This window comes from Symphalangus syndactylus, chromosome 16 (genome assembly GCF_028878055.3).
Source record: "Symphalangus syndactylus isolate Jambi chromosome 16, NHGRI_mSymSyn1-v2.1_pri, whole genome shotgun sequence".
NCBI classification, from domain to species: Eukaryota; Metazoa; Chordata; class Mammalia; order Primates; family Hylobatidae; genus Symphalangus; species Symphalangus syndactylus.
This window is the reverse complement of record NC_072438.2, coordinates 72,752,220-72,770,516: the sequence shown is the minus strand read 5'-3', so window position 1 is coordinate 72,770,516 and position 18,297 is coordinate 72,752,220. Positions and strand designations below refer to the sequence as shown.

Here is an 18,297-nt window from a genome sequence, read left to right as displayed (position 1 = left end):
TTAGTTTAGGTCTCCCCAAAAGCAGACATTGAGGCAAGGATCTGAGTGAATGTAGTTTGAGAGGTGATAGCAAGAAGTGAGGGAGTGGGGAAATGAGATAAGGAAGGTAGCAAAGTGATTAAAGGATGTACTAACGAGATTACTGCTTTAGCCAACAAGAGCTCAATTTCACTAGGGTCTCCGGAAGAACTGGCAGGAACATGCTTCAGAATTGCCTGATGAGAAATGGGGAATTTTGCACATTTATCCATTGGTTCTCTTTCCTCTTTGGTTAAGGGTTGCCTCTGAGAAGCTGATAGGCTGTTAATTCCCAGCCACCCTGGGAAGCCCACCCTTGGATGGGCTGAGCAAGTTCCTGTGACACCTCAAAATGACTCAGGAAAAGAAGCAGAAAGATAAAGACACTTATGTCGGATGCTGTCAGGATGGGCAGGAACCGTCCTCTGCAGGTAAACTTGGAAGGGGGATGGAAATACTGGATGGGACATCCACAGCATCTGCTATAGCAAGAATTGAGAGGCCATTTCTGTATGCCTTTCGGGCAGTTTTAAACCAAGTGTGTTCCTGAAGGTGTGGGAAAACAAGCATGCTGATATATTATTGTTAAAAATACATATTGGTACAGCCTCCGGAGGGCACTTTGGTGGTAGCTATTAACATTGAAGTATATTGCATACACTTTTAAATTCAGGTTTTAGGAATTTCACTTCTAGGAATTTATCTGCAGATACTTGTGCAAAGACTGACACCACCTTTGCAAAGATTCTGACAATGAGAGAAACCTGACATGGCTGGCTCCATCTTGCTTCTAGCCTCACAGGCTAACTGTTTTTGCTCATTCCTGAGTATAGGCCAAGCTAACCATGAGAGGAATTTAGTTTACAGTTTAACTTGGAAGCAAGGATGATAATAGTCCCTCCCTAAAACTAACCTCCTCCTTGCTCAGGGACCAAAAACTAATGAAAGGCCACGAAATTAGCATTATGGGAGGGGCCGGAATTCTGCTAAAATGTGGGCATAGTTTTTATAATCCCCTACTGCTCAGGAGTCGTGTGGCCAGAGGTCACAAGGTTTGTGACTTCCTCAATTGCTCCTATAGATAACAACACTATTGGCCGGGCGCCGTGGCTCACGCCTGTAATCCCAGCACTTTGGGAGGCTGAGGCGGGTGGATCACGAGGTCAGGAGATCGAGACCATCCTGGCTAACACGGTGAAACCCTGTCTCTGCTAAAAATACAAAAACAAAAAAAATTAGCTGGGCATGGTGGCGGGCGCCTGTGGTCCCAGCTACTCAGGAGGCTGAGGCAGGAGAATGGCGTGAACCCAGGAGGCGGAGCTTGCAGTGAGCAGAGATCGCGCCACTGCACTCCAGCCTGGGCAAGAAAGCGAGACTCCGCCTCAGAAAAAAAAAAACAAAAAACAAAAAACAAAAAAAAAAAACACTATTGTAGAACCCGAGACTGGCTTTTTTTTTTTTGAGATGGAGCGAGCTCTGTCGCCCAGGCTGAAGTACAGTGGCACAATCTCAGCTCACCGCAACCTCCACCTCCCAGGTTCAAGCGATTCTCCTGCCTCAGTCTCCCAAGTAGCTGGGATTACAGGTACCTGCTACCACACCCAACTAATTTTTATATTTTTAGTAGAAATGGAGTTTCATCATATTGGCCAGGCTGGTCTCGAACTCCTGACCTCAGGTGATCCACCTGCCTCAGCCTCCTAAAGTGCTAGGATTACAGGCATGAGCCACCGCACCCGGCCCCAAGACTGGTCTTTTGAGATGCTTTTCAGACTTTTGCATTCTGGCAACTGACTGACCCCATCCAGACTCGTGACCCATGACTCAACCAGTCCTGTGGCCCCACACCCAGTGCAAAAGGACCATGTTCCACACCCCTATGATTGCATCCCCAACCAATCAGTAGCATCCATTCCCTAGTTCCCTGCCCATCAAACTATCCCTGAAAAACCATAATCTTCAAGCCTTTGAGGAGACTGATTTGAGTGATAACTCCAGTTCTTCTGCTTGGCTGTATTAGTCTAGTCTCACACTGCTATGAAGAAATACCCAAGACTGGGTAGTTTATAAAGAAAAGAGGTTTAATTGACTCCCAGTTCTGCATGACTGGGAAGGCCTCAGTAAACTTACAATCATAGTGGAAGACAAAGGGGAAGAAAGGCAACTTTTTCAAAGGGTGGCAGGAAGAAGTACCAAGAAAAGGGGTGGAAGCCCCTTATAAAACCATCAGGTCTTGTGAGAATTCACTCACTATCACAAGAACAGCATGGGGGTAACAGCCCCCATGATTCAGTTATCTCCCACTGGGTCCCTTCCACAACACGTGGGGATGATGGGAACTACAATTCAAGATGAGATTTGGGTGGGGACACAGCCAAGCCATGTCATTCTGCCCCTGGCCCCTCCTAAATCTCATCTCCTCACATTTCAAAACACAATTATGCAGCCGGGCATGGTGGCTCATATCTGTAATCCCAGCACTTTGGGAGGCCAAGGCGGGTGGATCACCTGAGGTCAGGAGTTCAAGACCAGCCTGGCTAACATGGTGAAACCCCATTTCTACTAAAAATACAAAAATCAGCTGGGTATGGTGGCACATGCCTGTAATCCCAGCTACTCAGGAGGCTGAGGCAGGAGAATCGCTTGAACCCAAGAGGTGGAGTTTGCAGTGAGCCAAGATTGCACCACTGCACTGCAGCCTGGGTAACAGGGAAACTCTGTCTCAAACACACACACACACACACACACACACACACACAATTATGCCTTTCCAACAGTCCCCCAAAGTCTTAGCTCATTCTAGCATTAACCCAAAAGTCCAAGTTCAAAGTCTCATCTGAGACAAGGCAAGTCCCTTCCACCTTTGAGCCTGTAAAATTGAAAACAAGTTAATTACTTCCTAGATACAATGGGGGTACAGGCATTGGGTAAATATACCCATTTCAAATGGGATAAATTGTCCAAAACAAAGGGGCTACAGGCCCCATGCAAGTCTGAAATCCAATGAGGCAGTAATTAAAGCTCTGAAATAATTTCCTTTGACTCCATGTCTCCTATCCAGATCACGCTGATGCAAGAGATGGGCTCCCATGGCCTTGGGCAGCTCTGTCCCTGTGGCTTTGCAGGGTACAGCTCCCCTCCTGGCTGCTTTCATTGGCTGGCATTGATTATCTGTGGCTTTTCCAGGCACTCAGTACAAGCTGTTGGTGGATCTACCACTCTGGGGTCTGGAAGACAGTGGCCCTCTTCTCTCAGCTCCAGTAGGCAGTGCTCCAGTGGGGACTCTGTGTAGGGGAGCCAACCCCACATTTCCCTTCTGCACTGCCCAAGCAGAGGTTCTCCATGAAGTCTCCATCCCTGCAGCAAACTTCTGCCTGGATATCCAGGCATTTCCATACATCCTCTGAAATCTAGGCAGAGATTCCTAAACCTCAATTTTTGACTTCTGTGCACCCGCAGGCCCAACACTGCATGTAAGCCACCAAGGCTTGGGGCTTGCACCCTCCGAAGCAACAGCATGAACTGTACATTGGCCCCTTTTAGCCATAGCTGGAGCTAAAGCAGTTGGGATGCAGGGCACCATGTCCTGAGGCTGCATAGAGCAGGGGGGCCCTGGCCCAGGCCTACAAAACCATTTTTCCCTCCTAGGCCTCTGGGCCTGTGATGAGAGGGGCTGCCACAAAGATCTCTGACATGCCCTGGAGACATTTCCTGCATTGTCTTTGCTATTAACATTCAGCTCCTCATTACTTATGCAAATTTCTGCAGCCTGCTTGAATTTCTCCCCAGAAAATGAGCTTTTCTTTTCTATCGCATCTTCAGCTGCAAATTTTCCAAACTTTTTGCTCTGTTTCCTCTTGAATGTTTTGCTGCTTAGAAATTTCTTCTATCAGATACCCTAAATTATCTCTCTCAAGTCCAAAGTTCCACAGATCTCTAGGGCAGGGGCAAAATGCCACCAGTCTCTTTGCCAAAGCATAGCAAGAGTCACCTTTGCTCCAGAAGTTTAATTGGCTCACAGTTCTGCATGGCTGGGAAGGCCTCAGGAAACTTACAACCACGGTGGAAGGCGATAGAGGAGAAGGCACCTTCTTCACAGGGCAGCAGGAAGGAGAAGTGCTGAGCAAAAGGGGGAAAGCCCCTATAAAACCATCAGATTTCATGAGAACTCACTCACTATCATGAGAACAGCATGGGGGTAACCACCTCCATGTTTCAATACCTCCCACTGGGTCCCTCCCATGATATGTGGGGATTATGGGAACTACAATTCAAGATGAGATTTGGGTGGAGACACAGGCAAACCATATCATTGGCCTTGCATTACACTTTCTTTACTGCAGTACCACAGTCTCAGTGAATTGCATTTGTTTGTGCAGCAGGCAGGAAGAACCCATCGGGCAATTGCAAGACTTTTATACGAGGATTTTCATTGTGACAGTAAAAGACTGGGGAGGAAGGTCTTTCAACAGAGACTGGTTAAGTTATCAGACATCCATACAGTGGTACCCTTACATAGAAGGGGGCTCCTGTCTGTGTACTGATATTGAAAATTCCACTAGGAGGAAGAGAAAATATAAAATGATTAATAGTATATACAGGATGCTACTATGTATTTTCTTTTTCTTTTTTGTGTGTTCTAGGAGGCAGGGATGTATTTTATTTTTCTTATAACTTTTCTGTCATTCCTAGGGATTTGAGATAAGAGGGGGAGGCTCCAGGCTATGATTAATCTACCACATGATAGATTATGAAACTAATATGATGAAAACTTACAAATAACAACAAAGTTCAACAAGGTGGCTTAGATAGCAGATGGACATTCATAAATTAGTAGTTTTGTGATATACCAGTGATATGGTTTGGCTGTGTCCCCACCCAAATCGCATCTTGAATTGTAGTTCCCATAATCCCTGTGTGTCATAGGAGGAACCCAGGTAGTTGTCATAGGAGGTAATTGAATCATGGGGGTGGTTATCCTCATGCTGTTCTTATGATAGTGAGTTCTCATGAGATCTGATGGTAAAGGGCTTAAGAGTGCTCTTTGCTCAGCACTCACTCTGTCCTGTCATCCTGTAAAGAAGGTGCCTGCTTCTCCTTTGCTTTCTGCCATGATTGTAAGTTTCCCAAGGCCTCCCCAACAATGTGAGACCGTGAGTCAATTAAACCTCTTTCTTTTATAAAATACCCAGTCTCGGGTATTTCTCCATGGCAGTGTGAAAACAGACTAATACAACCAGCAATAGATGGAAAATGTAATGGAAAAGAATTCACAACAGAACCTAAATAATAAATACAGAAGATCTTTACAAGGAAAAAAGTAAACTTTATGAGATGTAGAAGAAATCCAAAATTGAGAACATTATTGGTTATAGATGATAAATTTCAGTATTTTAACATGCCAAGCTGGGTGCAGGGGCTCATGCCTATAATCCCAGCACTTTGGGAGGCCAAGGCAGAAGGATCACTTGAGCCCAGGAGTTTGAGACCAGCTTGGGTAACATGGTGAGACCCTTTCTCTACAAAAAATACAAAAATTAGGCCGGGTGTGGTGGCTCACACCTGTGATCCCAGCACTCTGGGAGGCCGAGGCAGGTGGATCGCTTTGAGATCAGGAGTTCAAGACCAGCCTGGCCAACATGGTGAAACCCCATCTCTAATAAAAATACAAAATTAGCTGGGCATGGTGGCACACACCTGTAATCCCAGCTACTGAGGAGGCTGAGGCAAGAGAATCATTTGAAACTGGGAGGCAGAGATTGCAACGAGCCAAGATCATGCCATTGTACTCCAGCCTGGGCAACAAGAGTGAAACTCCATCTCAAAAAAAAAAAAAATTAGCTGGGTGTGGTGGTGCATGCTTGTAGTCCCAGCTACTGGAGAGATTGAGGTGGGAGGATCACTTGAACCTGGGAGGTGGAAGTTGCAGTGAGCAGAGATCATGCCACTGTACTCCAGCCTAAGCAAAAGAGCGAGACTGTCTCAAAAAAAAAAAAAAAAAAAAAAAAACAGCTCTCTGCAAGTCGATATGTAAAATGTAATCCCCAAAATAACCCAACAGTCTTTAGCATACAGTTTGGCTAGCTAATTCAAGAATTCATAAGCGAGGCTAGAAGTGTATGCGTGTATGCGTAGCTTAGACAATTTTAGGAGGGAAAAATGGGAGAAACTTGTCCTGGCAGATATCAAAGCATGTGTTTAATATTGTTTAAAATGTCATGTTGATGCATGAATAAACAGACAAAATTAATGAAACACAATGAAGACTTCAGAAAAAGGTTTCCACGTACATAGGAATTTAATATCTAATAAAGGTTGAAATTTATCAGTGGTGAAAGGCTGGACTACTCAAGAAATAGTATTGGGAGAATCGACCATGCATTTAGAGAAAAAAAGGTTGGTTTCTAACTCACACTTAATAAAAATCAATTGCATATGGATTATATATCTCAGTAAGATTATAAAAGTGTTATATAAAAACATAGGAGACTGTGTTTATGACTCTGGGGCAGAAAAGCCTGAATTAAGGAAAGTTGCAAGGGAGGAGATTTGCATAACTATGTCTAAATTTAAACCTTCTGTAAAAACCTAAAGGCATAAGCAAACTTAAAATCTAAGTACAAAAAAAGTACAAACTAGAAATAAATATAACATATAACAAAAAATTTTAATTTGGATATATATAAGAATAAGACAACTCAGCAGAAAAATGAACAGACAATGTGAACTGTCAAGTCACAGAAGAGAAAATATAAATGATCAGTAAACAAATAAATTTTATTCTCCCTAGTCATGCACAGACATGTAAATTAAAGTAAGATGTAACTTTTCACCATATAACTGGCAAAGCAATAAAAAATGCTGGTAATACTAATCAAGAATGTGGAGAAATGGTACTTTCCTACTAAAACTGGAATAAATTACTTCAGCTTCTCTGAAAAGCAACTTGGCAGTAACTCAAAATAGTAACTATTCTCAGTGACCCAGTGATTCCATTTCTCACTGTCTATCCTATGGAAATACACAAACATGTATTTGAGGTGGCATGCACAAAGATTTTTTTCTGTATAGTTTGTAGTTGAAAAAAAGTGGACAACAACCTGAACATTTATCAATACATAATACAGCAAAGTTTACAATGTGTTCAATAGCATTGCATTTATGAAAATACAAAGACCTCAAAAACTATATTATATGTTTGTACAGGTACTTACATACACAAGTGTTGGGGCTCAGAAATTGATGCCCCAAAGTATGGTGCTTTGGCATGCTGAGTGCTTTTCACTAAAGGAAAATCAAGGTCTGTTTCCCTCGTTCCCTCCCGAAGCGCCAGAGTATGGCTTTCTCTGAAGTTGGTCTAGAAGGAATGCAGTTGTGAGCCCCTCCCTATAATCTTATTGAACAGGGAAGATTAACTCACAGGAAAGGAGCCTAAACACAGGCCTAATATATTCTTTTGAAGACTGCTACCTGGAAGACTATCTGCATTACAAGAAAACCTCTGTTTGCCAGACATTTTTAACCTTAACCTTCCATAATTTGATGCCACCTCCCCGCCCCTGGAAACCCCAAGCTACTATTTCTTTCTGTAGCCCAAAATGCTATTTAAGCTTCAGCCATCTGGTCCTTCTTTAAGTCTCATAGTTTGTGGGACTCCCATGCATATGCACATAATCAATCTGTACGCCTTTTCTCCTGTTGATCTGTCTACTGTCCAGTTTATTCCAGAGACTAAAATTATCAAACCTTCAGAGGGTGGAAGTAAAGTTCCCTTTGCCCCCGAACATAATTATATATATATATATATATATATATATATATATATATACACACACACACATACACACACATATATATATATTATTTAATTTAATTTAACTTTATTTTATTTTATTTTTTGAGATAGGGTCTTACTCTGTCACCCAGGCTGGAGAGCAGTGGCACGACCTACAGCCTCAACCTCTCTGAGCTCAAGTGATTCTCCCACCTCAGCCTCCCAGATTGCTGGGACTGCAGGGGCAGGCCCCCATCCCTGGCTAATTTTTTATTTCTGTATTTTGTAGAGATGGGGTTTCACCATGTTGCCAGGCTGGTCTTGAAATCTCAGGCTCAAGCATCTGCACACCTCAGTCTCTGAAAGTGCTGGGGTTACAGGCATGAGCCACGGCACCCGCCTTATATATATGTATATATTTTTTTTATTTTAAAGGATATTCACTGTTTAGGGTGATAGCCACTAACTGTATGTAGCTATTTTCATTTACACTCAAATTAATTTAAATTTAATTTAAAATTCAGCTCCTGGTCTCACTAGCCATAATTCAAGTGCTCAGTATCCACACATGGCCTGTGGCCACTGTATTGGGCAGTACAGACATAAAGCACTTCCAATATTTCAGAATATTCTATTGAATGCTGATCTCAATTCTTAGTAAAAATCTATAATCTTCCTTATCAGAGAGGGCTCCATAAACCTGGAGCATCAGCATCAGCATCACCTGAGCCCTGGTTAGAAAGACAGAATTGCAAGCCCCTCCCAAACTTACTGAAACCAAAGTCTACATTTCAACAAAATCCTTGGGTAATCTGTATGCACATTAAGGTTTAGAAGCACTGCACTAGCATCATCCTCACCAGCTTTGAGAAGCTCCTTTAGCGGTCGATCCTCTTTTGCACCTGGCGAAGACTTTACAGAGACAAAGAGTCAGGCCATCACCTACTGCTTATCAAGCAGTAGCATCCCGGTTTGAATTTCCTCAATTATATGAGTTTGAACAACTTTGCATGCTTTGTAGGATGGAATTGATAAAAAGGAGGTAAAGAAATTTACACAGATTTACTAATTATTCCTAGAAGATGGCTTCACAGTTGCAAGATATTATAAATAAGCCATTCACAGAGATCGTTGAAAAGAGATACAGTAAGTGGTTGTTTTGTAGATAATGAACTTGGCTCAGAACAAAATTTCCAGCAATATCATCACATACAAATTTGTACTCTCTTGAAAATTTAGATGGATTTGAAGATGATGGCCTCTTGAAATGTGTTAAAAGACTCAAAAAGTGATGATGAAACTACTGATAACAGGCATTTCTGCTACTAAACAGCTTTCTATAAAAGGCTTATCTTCTGCAAACTTGCCCACTAAAATAACAGGGCTTATGGGGGAAAAGTGTTGAAGCAGGCCACTCAAAGCCTATGCAATTTTATAATGAGAATTTTTTAAAGCAGAACCCTGTAAGAAATACTAGCATAATAATAAGCAACACATTAAACCCTTAATAGAAAAATACTACAGTTAAGTATAGAATCTTACCTTTAAAAAAAAAAAGCTGAAAGTAGCTTGATGGAAGAATGTGTAGTAAGGAATTGGGGCTTCTGGGATGTAACAACAAAAACAAAATGCACAAAGATGGTGGAAACAGTATTTTGCACAGCCAAGACAGAGCATGTGACCGAAATGAGCAAACAGGAAGGAGAGGGTATGGAAAAATGCAAAGTACGAAAGAGTTAACTATGCTGGGCGTGATGCCTCACGCCTGTAATCCCAGGTGCTTTGGGAGGCTGAGGCGGGCGGATTGCCTGAGCTCAGGAGTTCACGACCAGCCTGGGCAACACGGTGAAACCCCCGTCTCTACTAAAATACAAAAAATTAGCTGGGCGTGGCAGCGGGTGCCTGTAATCCCAGCTACTCAGGAGACTGAGGCAGGAGAATCGCTTGAACCCGGGAGGCGGAGGCTGTGGTGAGGCAAGATCATGCTATTGCACTACAGCCTGGGCAACAAAAGCGAACTCAGTCTCAAAAAGAAAAAAAAGAAAAAAAGAGTCACTATAGCATGCTACCCTTCATGTAAAAGAGAAATGGGGGTGGGGGTGGGGGTGGGAGGAGCCAGGCATGGTGGCTCACGCCTGTAATCCTAGAGATTTGGGAGCCCAGGCAGGAGGATTGCTTGAGCCCAGGAGTTCAAGGCCAACCTGGGCAATGTAGTAAGACCCCATCTCTAAAAAGAAATTGTTTTAAAGAAAAACAGGAAAACAAAAATTAAGAAGGGAGTATAAGAGAACGGATTTCTTATTTGTGCAAAAAATATACAGAAAGATAAACAAGAAACTAAAGAGATTGGTTACCTACAGGGTATGGGTAGCAAAGGGGTGAAAAACGGGGAAATTCGAAAGGAGTTATAGAGAAGGGAAGAAAATAGTAATGACTGAACAAATTAAATATACTACAAATGACTCATGACCATACAGAAGGGGATGGGGAAGAAAATAATTAAGTAACTTTGAAAAACAGTATTTTGCCTGGATACTGAAAAGCTAATGGCAAAATGAACTATTTACAAATATTGTACTCGGCTGGCCATGGTGGCTCACACCTGTAATCCCAGCAGTTTGGGAGGCCGAAGTGGGTGGATCACCTGAGGTCAGGAGTTCGAGACCAGCCTGGCCAACATAGTGAAACCCTGTCTCTACTAAAAACACAAAAATTAGCCGGGTATGGTGGCATGCGGCTATAGTCCCAGTTATTTGGGAGGCTGAGGCAGGAGAATTGCTTGAACCCGGGAGGTGAAGGTTGCAGTGAGCCGAGATTGCGCCACTGCACTCCAGCCTGGGCGACAGAGCAAGACTCCATATCAAAAAACAAACAAACAAACAAACAACACTGTACACTAGTTAGTAAATTAATTTCTCATAGGGCTATGGATTAGCAATTCAATAAATACTTTGTGTATATACTAGTATTGAATAAATAAATGAACATTATATATAAGAGCCATGTGTCTCTCAAAGAAATAAGTTACAAGGAGGGAAAGGGAGATGGGTAGAATGAGCCTTGTGTTGAATTGGAATCAGATCTATCAGTATTACGATCATTGTTTTTTATATTTTGTATTTATTATTTTTATAGAGATGGGATCTTGCTATGTGGCCCAAGCTGGTCTCAAACTCCTGGCCTCAAGCAATCCTCCCACTGAGGCAGGACTGGTAGTCAAGGAATTGACCATGTTCGCGGGACAAACAACCATGGTGAGCATACAGTCAACATAATCAGCCTCAGCACTTGCACTGGGCTCACTCAAGCAAAGCTGTCTTCAGCAGGGACTTTCCCTTCTAGAGCACATGCATATTTGGATTTTACCCATCCTCAAACTGACCCTTTGCCCATTATAATAGTAAAAAACACACCCTGGGTGGAGATTTAAGATGCTAACGAGACATGCAACATATGAACAAGCATGTACAGTTACTGCGCACGTGCACCCAGAGGACCCCCCGGTACATGCTTACTAGCAACACCTCTTTCCAACTCCTTATGAATAATCATGGGAGACTCCCATAAAGGAGTCCCCCTAGCGCCGGTCTCTGCTGTCTCATCCTTACGAGCAGCCCGCCCTGAATCCTCTTTCTCGGTGTACTGTCTATTCTGTACCTAACTTTCCAAATATTCTTTTTCTTTTGCAATAAATTACTCTATGCTGCACTTCTTTTGCTGTGTGTCTCTCATTTAAATTCTTTTAAACGAAGAAGACAAGAACCAAGGTGTCACATCAGCTATCAACACCACTTCGGCCTCCTAAAGTGCTGGGATTATAGGCATGAATCATTGTGCCCAGTCCAAAATAATTGTTTTTAATGTATCAAATATACACATACATACACCTTTACATTTAGATGTGTGCATATGTATGAGTTAGTATACATACATAGATGTCCTAGCTCTGTCTGCTAAGAGTGCCTAAAGGCAATGATACTCCAATGGCTATAAGCATACCTAGATCCTAGGTCATGAGCTCCACACACCATTCTCCTGTGAAAGGAACAGTCTCCTTTGCAAAATGCAAAATGAGCCTGGAATAGGTTATTGCACTAGAAAATAAGGAGGTGCTTGAAAGATAGTTCCTGTGTCTGTTGAGAAGACACAGGAACTAATGTGAAGGAGAGCTCTCAATGGACAAAGCTGGAACAACTAGAGCAACCAAATTGAAATAGTATTGGATTTTAGCTCAGAATAAAATAACTTTCTGTGAGTCCACACTGATACAAATAAGTGATTGAATAAATAAATAAATGGGAGAAACAGGGTATCTATTCCTTACAAATAATTCTAATTTAAAAACATAGAAGGAATAATAGAAATATAAAATTACTAGGCAGACACCACCATAATTGTTGCAGGCATGATTCATCTGATAGATGCTAAAATCGGTCATGAATATTGGAGGAGAAACAGGATATTTCACAGTATCAAAGTATCTCTCTGAGATATTTATCAATTACAGAAGATATTTTGTGCAGAACTTTATTGAGAAACCACAGTGGCCAAATTATCAAGGTTAACATCACCAGTAATAAGTCTCATTGATGTCATTATGTACTGACATGGACACAACATCACTTCTGGGGTAATCTTACCCAAAATGCATAATCTCAATCTAATCATGAGAAATCATCAGAGGAATCCAAATTGGGAAATTCTGTAAAGTAATCATTAGGTCATGAAAGACAAGGAAAGACTGAGGAACTCTCACAGATTGGAGGAGACTAAGGAGACACATGATTTAGCAACATGGGATCCTGGATTGGATCCTGAAACAGACAAGGGGCTTTAAGGGAGGAAACTGGTGATATGTAAAGTCTGTAGTTTGGTTAATAGTATGGTACCAATGTTTTTTCTGGTTTTGATAATTGTGTAAGTTAAAATTGGAGGAAGCTGGGAGAAAGGCATATGTGAACTCTTTGTGCTATTTTTGCAATAATTCGGAAAATTATTTCAAAAGGAAAAAGGAGGGCATAGAAAGAAAGTGCACTGGTTTCAATACTGTACTCCTTTATATTTGGGGTATTCAGCTGTGCTCATGTGCTTGCATCCTGCTGCTCTTTCTTGGCGGCACAAAATATTACATGCTGGGAAATTTTGCAGATGAACCAATATAGTTTCCACAGCATACTGACCTAATTTCTCTACTTTCAATCTCATAGGAGCTAATCCACCTTAAATAATTGTAGCAGAATAAACCATATTAAAATTGCATGTGATATGTTTAAAATGGCATCATTGGCCAGGCACATCCTAGCACTTTGGGAGGCAAGGCAGGTGGATCACTTGAGGCCAGGAGTTAGAGACCAGACCGGACAACATGGTGAAACCCCGTCTCTACAAAATAAGCCAGGCATGGTGGCATGTGCCTGTGATCCCAGCTACTCAGGAGGCTGAGGCATGAGAATCACTTGAACCCAGCAGGCAGAGGTTGCAGTGAGCTGAGATCACACCACTGCACTCCAGCCTGGGTGACAGAGTGAAACTGTGTCTCAAATAAATAAATAAATAAAAATAAAATGATATCATGAAGAATAAGTGGAGGGAAATCAGTATTTTAAAGTTAATATATGAGCACAAATAGCCAAAACAATCTTGAAAAGAAGAACAAATTTGGAGGACTCACACTTCCTAATTTCAAAACTTGCCACAAAGCTAAAGTAATCCTAACAGTGTGGTACTGGCACAAGGGCAGACATACAGACCAAAGGAATAGACTAGAAAGCTCAGAAATAAACTCTCACATATTGGTCAATTGATGAAAACTGACCATATGTAGGTGGGTGCCAAGATCATTCGATGAGGAAGGAACAGTTTTTTTTAACAAAAAGTGCTGAGAAAACTGTATATACATATGGAAAAAAATGACATGGAATCCTTACCTTACACCATATGCAAAAATTAACTCAAAATAGATCAAAGACTTAATCTTAAGAGTTAAAACTGTAAAACTCTTAGAAGAAAATATAGGGGAAAATCTTCATGGCATTAGCATTTGCTAATAATTTCTTGAATATGACACCAAAAGCATGACCAACAAAGAAAAAATTGGACTTCATCAAAAACTTTCATGCATCAAAAGACATCTGCATTAGGGTTCTCCTGAAAACCAGAACCAATAGGAGAGAGATACACAAACACACACACTCATGCGCAGAGAGAGGGCGAGAGACGGTAAGGAATTGGCTCATATGTTTATGGAGGCTGAGAAGTCCCACAATGAACTACCTGCAAACTAGAGACCCAGTGGTGTAGTTCTAGTCCAAGTCTGAAGGCCTGAGAACCAGAAGAACCAATGATGTTAAGTCCCAAGGACAGGAAAAGAGCAATATCCCAACTCAAGCACTCAGACAAAGACAGCAAATTCTCCCTTTCTCCACCTTTTTGTTCTCTTCAGTCCCTCAACAGATTACATTATGCCCACCCACATTGGGCAGAGCATTCTGTTTTACTCAGTCTGTCCATTCAAGTGCTAATCTCCTCCAGAAACACCCTCACAGACGCACCAAGAACTATCTGGACACCCTGTGACTCAGTCAGGTTGACACATACACAATCAAGAGAGTGAAGGAGAATCCATAGAATGGAAGAAAATATTTACAAATGATATATCTGATAAAGGATTAATATCAAGAATATATAAATAGGGCCAGTTCAGTGGCTCATGCCTGTAATCCCAGCACTTTGGGAGGCCGAGGCAGGCAGATCATGAGGTCAAAGATCGAGACCATCCTGGTTAACATGGTGAAACCCTGTCTCTACTAAAAATACAAAAAAATTAGCTGGGTGTAGTGGCGGGTGCCTGTAGTCCCAGGTACTCGGGAGGCTGAGGCGGGAGAATGGCATGAACCCAGGAGACAGAGGTTGCAGTGAGCCGAGATTGCACGACTGTACTCCAGCCTGGGCGACAGAGCAAGACTCCATCTCAAAAATAAATAAATAAATAAAAGAATATATAAATAGCTCCTACAACTCAACAACAACAAAGAAACAATTCAAAAATGGGCAAATGTCTTGAATAGACGTCTCTGTATAACTGGCCAATAAATACATGAAAATATGCTCAGCCTCATAAATCATTAGGGAAATGCAAATCAAAACTACAATGAGGTGTAACTTCAAACACATTAGGATGGCTATTATCAAAAAAGCAGAAAATAACGAGTGTTGGCAAGAATATGAAGAAACTGGAACTTTCATGAATTACTGATGGGAATGTAAAATGGTACAGCTGCTGTGCAAAAAAGTCTGGCAGCTTCTCAAAAAGTTAAACATGGAATTACCATATGGTCCAGCAATTCTACTCTTACATATATACCCGAAAGAACTGAAGACAGGCACTCAAACATATACTTGTACATGAGTGCTTATGGCAGCATTATTCATAATATTCAAAAGGTGGAAACAAACCCAGTGTCCATCACAGATGAATGAATGAATAAAATGTGGTGTGCATATAGTTCCAGAAATATGCCAGGCACAGTGGCCCACGCCTGTAATCCCGGCACTTTGGAAGGCAGAGATGGGCAGATCACCTGAGGTCAGGAGTTCGAAATCAGCCAGGCCAACATGGTATAACCCCGTCTCTACTGAAAACACAAAAATTAGCCAGGTGTGGTGGCACACGCCTGTAATCCCAGCTATTCCAGAGGCTGAGACAGAAGAATCACTTGAACCCGGGAGGCAGAGGCTGCAGTGAGCAGAGATCACACCACTGCACTCCAGCCTGGGTGACAAAGCAAGACTCTGTCTCAAAGAAAAAAAAAATAAGTTCCAGAAATGGAGAGTGGCGATGGTTGCATGGCATTGTGAATGTACTTAATGCAACTGAATTGTACACTTAAAAATGGCTAAAATGGTAAATGTGTGTATGTTTATATAGAGTATAAATATGTGTGTGTTTTTATATAGTAACGCAACTAAAAAACTCAGTATATAATTTGATTTAAAGTACATATGTATAATCATAGTAACAGTAATTATAAGTTGGTATTTGTCTGTTTTGTCCACATCCCCCAAAGTCTATACATTCTCGTGTCCAAAAAACATTCTGGGGAACCTATTATGGGGAAAATGAGGGATCTCCCAGATAGTGTCTGTCTTATCTATGAGCGTGCAGGGGTTTGTGGATGACGAGAAATAGAAGAAAGGGGAAGAGGGTGCTGGCCTCTCCATAACTGAAAGAAGATCATCCTTTTTGCCCTGCCTAGGACAAAGGACACTGCCATGGGAGACTTTGAGAATGCTCCAGAAAAGAGGGAAAGCACACATTCCCAACCTCAAACAGAAGGAGGGGAGATCACCACAAAGCCTGCAGGCAGTAACTTTAGGCAGATAAACGTGACAAGTCAGATGAAAGTAGTTTCTTGAAAAACACAACTTACCAAACTGATGCAAAAAAAAAAATTGAAAATCTGAATATATTAATTTTAAAAGTTGAATTGAGAATCGAAAGCTATCCCTTAAAGAAAACTGCAGACCCAGATGGTTTCCCTTGGGAATTCTCCCAAACATTTAAGGAAGAAATAATACTAATCTTACACAAACTCCTTCTTTTTTTTTTTTTTTTTTTTTGAGACAGAGCCTCCTTCAGTCACCCAGGCTGGAATGCAGTGGCGCAATCTTGGCTCATTGCAACCTCCGCTTCCCGGGTTCAAGCAATTCTCCTGCCTCAGTCTCCTTACAGGCGTAAGCCACACTCACGGCCACAAACTCCTTTAGAAAATAGTTTCTTGGCCAGGCCCAGTGGCTCACACCTGTAATCCCAGCACTTTGGGAAGCTGAAGTGGGAGGATTGCTTGAGCCTAGGAGGTCAAGACTGCAGTGAGCCATGATCACGCTACTGCACTCCAGCCTGGGCAACAGAGTGAGACCCTGTCTGAAAACAGAGAGAGAGAGAGAGGAAGAAGAAGGAGAAGGAGAAGAAGGAGAGAGAAAGAAAGAAAGAGGGAAGGAAGGAAGGAGAAAGAGAGAGAGAGAGAGAAAGAAAGAAAGAAAGAAAGAAAGAAAGAAAAAGAAAGAAAGAAAGAAAGAAAGAAAGAAAGAAAGAAAGGAGGGAGGCAGGGAGGGAGGGAGGGAGGGGAAGGGAAGGGAAAAATAGAGTGTTGAAAGGAGCAATACATAAAAAGGAAGGATAATACATTGTGACTGAGTGGGGTTTATTTTAGGGATGCAAAGTTGCTTTAACACTTGAAAATCAATTGTTGCTATTTGTCACACTAACAGAATAAAGGAAAAAAATCATATGATCATCTCAATAAATGCAACAAAATGCCTGTGACAAAATTCAATAATAGCCATCATGATTTAAAAATGAAAATCTCTTAGTAAACTAAGACCAGAAGGGAACTTCTTGATAAAAGTCATCTAGGAAAAAACCTAAAGATAATAGCATACTTAATGGTGAAATATTGACTACCTTTCCCTTATGGCTGTGAACAAAGCAAGAATGTTCACTTTCCCCACCGTTATTCAATATTATACTGGAGGTCTTACCAGTGTAAAAAGGTAAGAAAAATAAAGTCATACATATTGGAAAGGAATAAATAAAACCATTACCATTTTTTTCTTTTCTTTTTTTAATTTTCTAAAGGGCCAGGTAGGCATTACCTTTGTTTTTTTTGTTTGTTTTTTTTTTTTTTTTTGAGACGGAGTCTGGCTCTGTTGCCCAGGCTGGAGTGCAATGGCGCGATCTCGGCTCACTGCAAGCTCCGCCTCCCGGGTTCACGCCATTCTCCTGCCTCAACCTCCGGAGTAGCTGGGACTACAGGCGCCCGCCACCACGCCTGGCTAATTTTTTTGTATTTTTTACTAGAGACGGGGTTTCACCATGTTAGCCAGGATGGTCTCGATCTCCTGACCTTGTGACCCATCCGCTTCAGCCTCCCAAAGTGCTGGGATTACAGGTGTAAGCCACCACGCCCGGCCTGCATTACCATTTTTAAAAGCATTAAAATTTACAAAATACTTAGGAACAACTTTAACAAAAGACATGTAAAACCTCTACAATGAAAACTATATAACACATACTGCCAAGACTTACGCTAGCAACTTAATGACTGCTATTTATTAAAATACTTTAATAATTTTAATTATTAAATATTTAATTAAATTATTTTAAATAATTATTGTTATACTTATTGTTAATTACTAAATTTATTAATTAAAATTATTAAATTTTAATTCATACATAACTTTAAGGAGGTTCTTGGAGGTAATGTTTTCATGAAGGCTTCCTCAAACTGGAGAAAAGCCTTACACAGGTCCTGGAAAGACTCTCTTTACTACTATCAGCACTATTAACAGTTGCTAAAGCATTTTTATAACAGAAATAATTGAATACTCAATTATTATTAACAGCTGAATATTCCAAAATGATTCAATTATTTTGAATAATTCAATTCTCTTTTTTCTCATTCTACCTAGATAATACTGATGTCCCCTTACCATAGCCCCTTATA

General features: G+C 41.4%; 1 long non-coding RNA gene across 1 annotated transcript; it reads left to right on the top strand.

Annotated features, from left to right (window-relative positions):
• Positions 1 to 276: 276 nt before the first annotated feature.
• LOC134732815 (uncharacterized) lies at positions 277 to 11,500 on the top strand. Its single transcript, XR_010116376.1, has 2 exons — positions 277 to 449; positions 10,928 to 11,500. It is a non-coding gene; the product is annotated as an uncharacterized lncRNA (long non-coding RNA).
• The last annotated feature ends 6,797 nt before the right edge of the window (positions 11,501 to 18,297 follow it).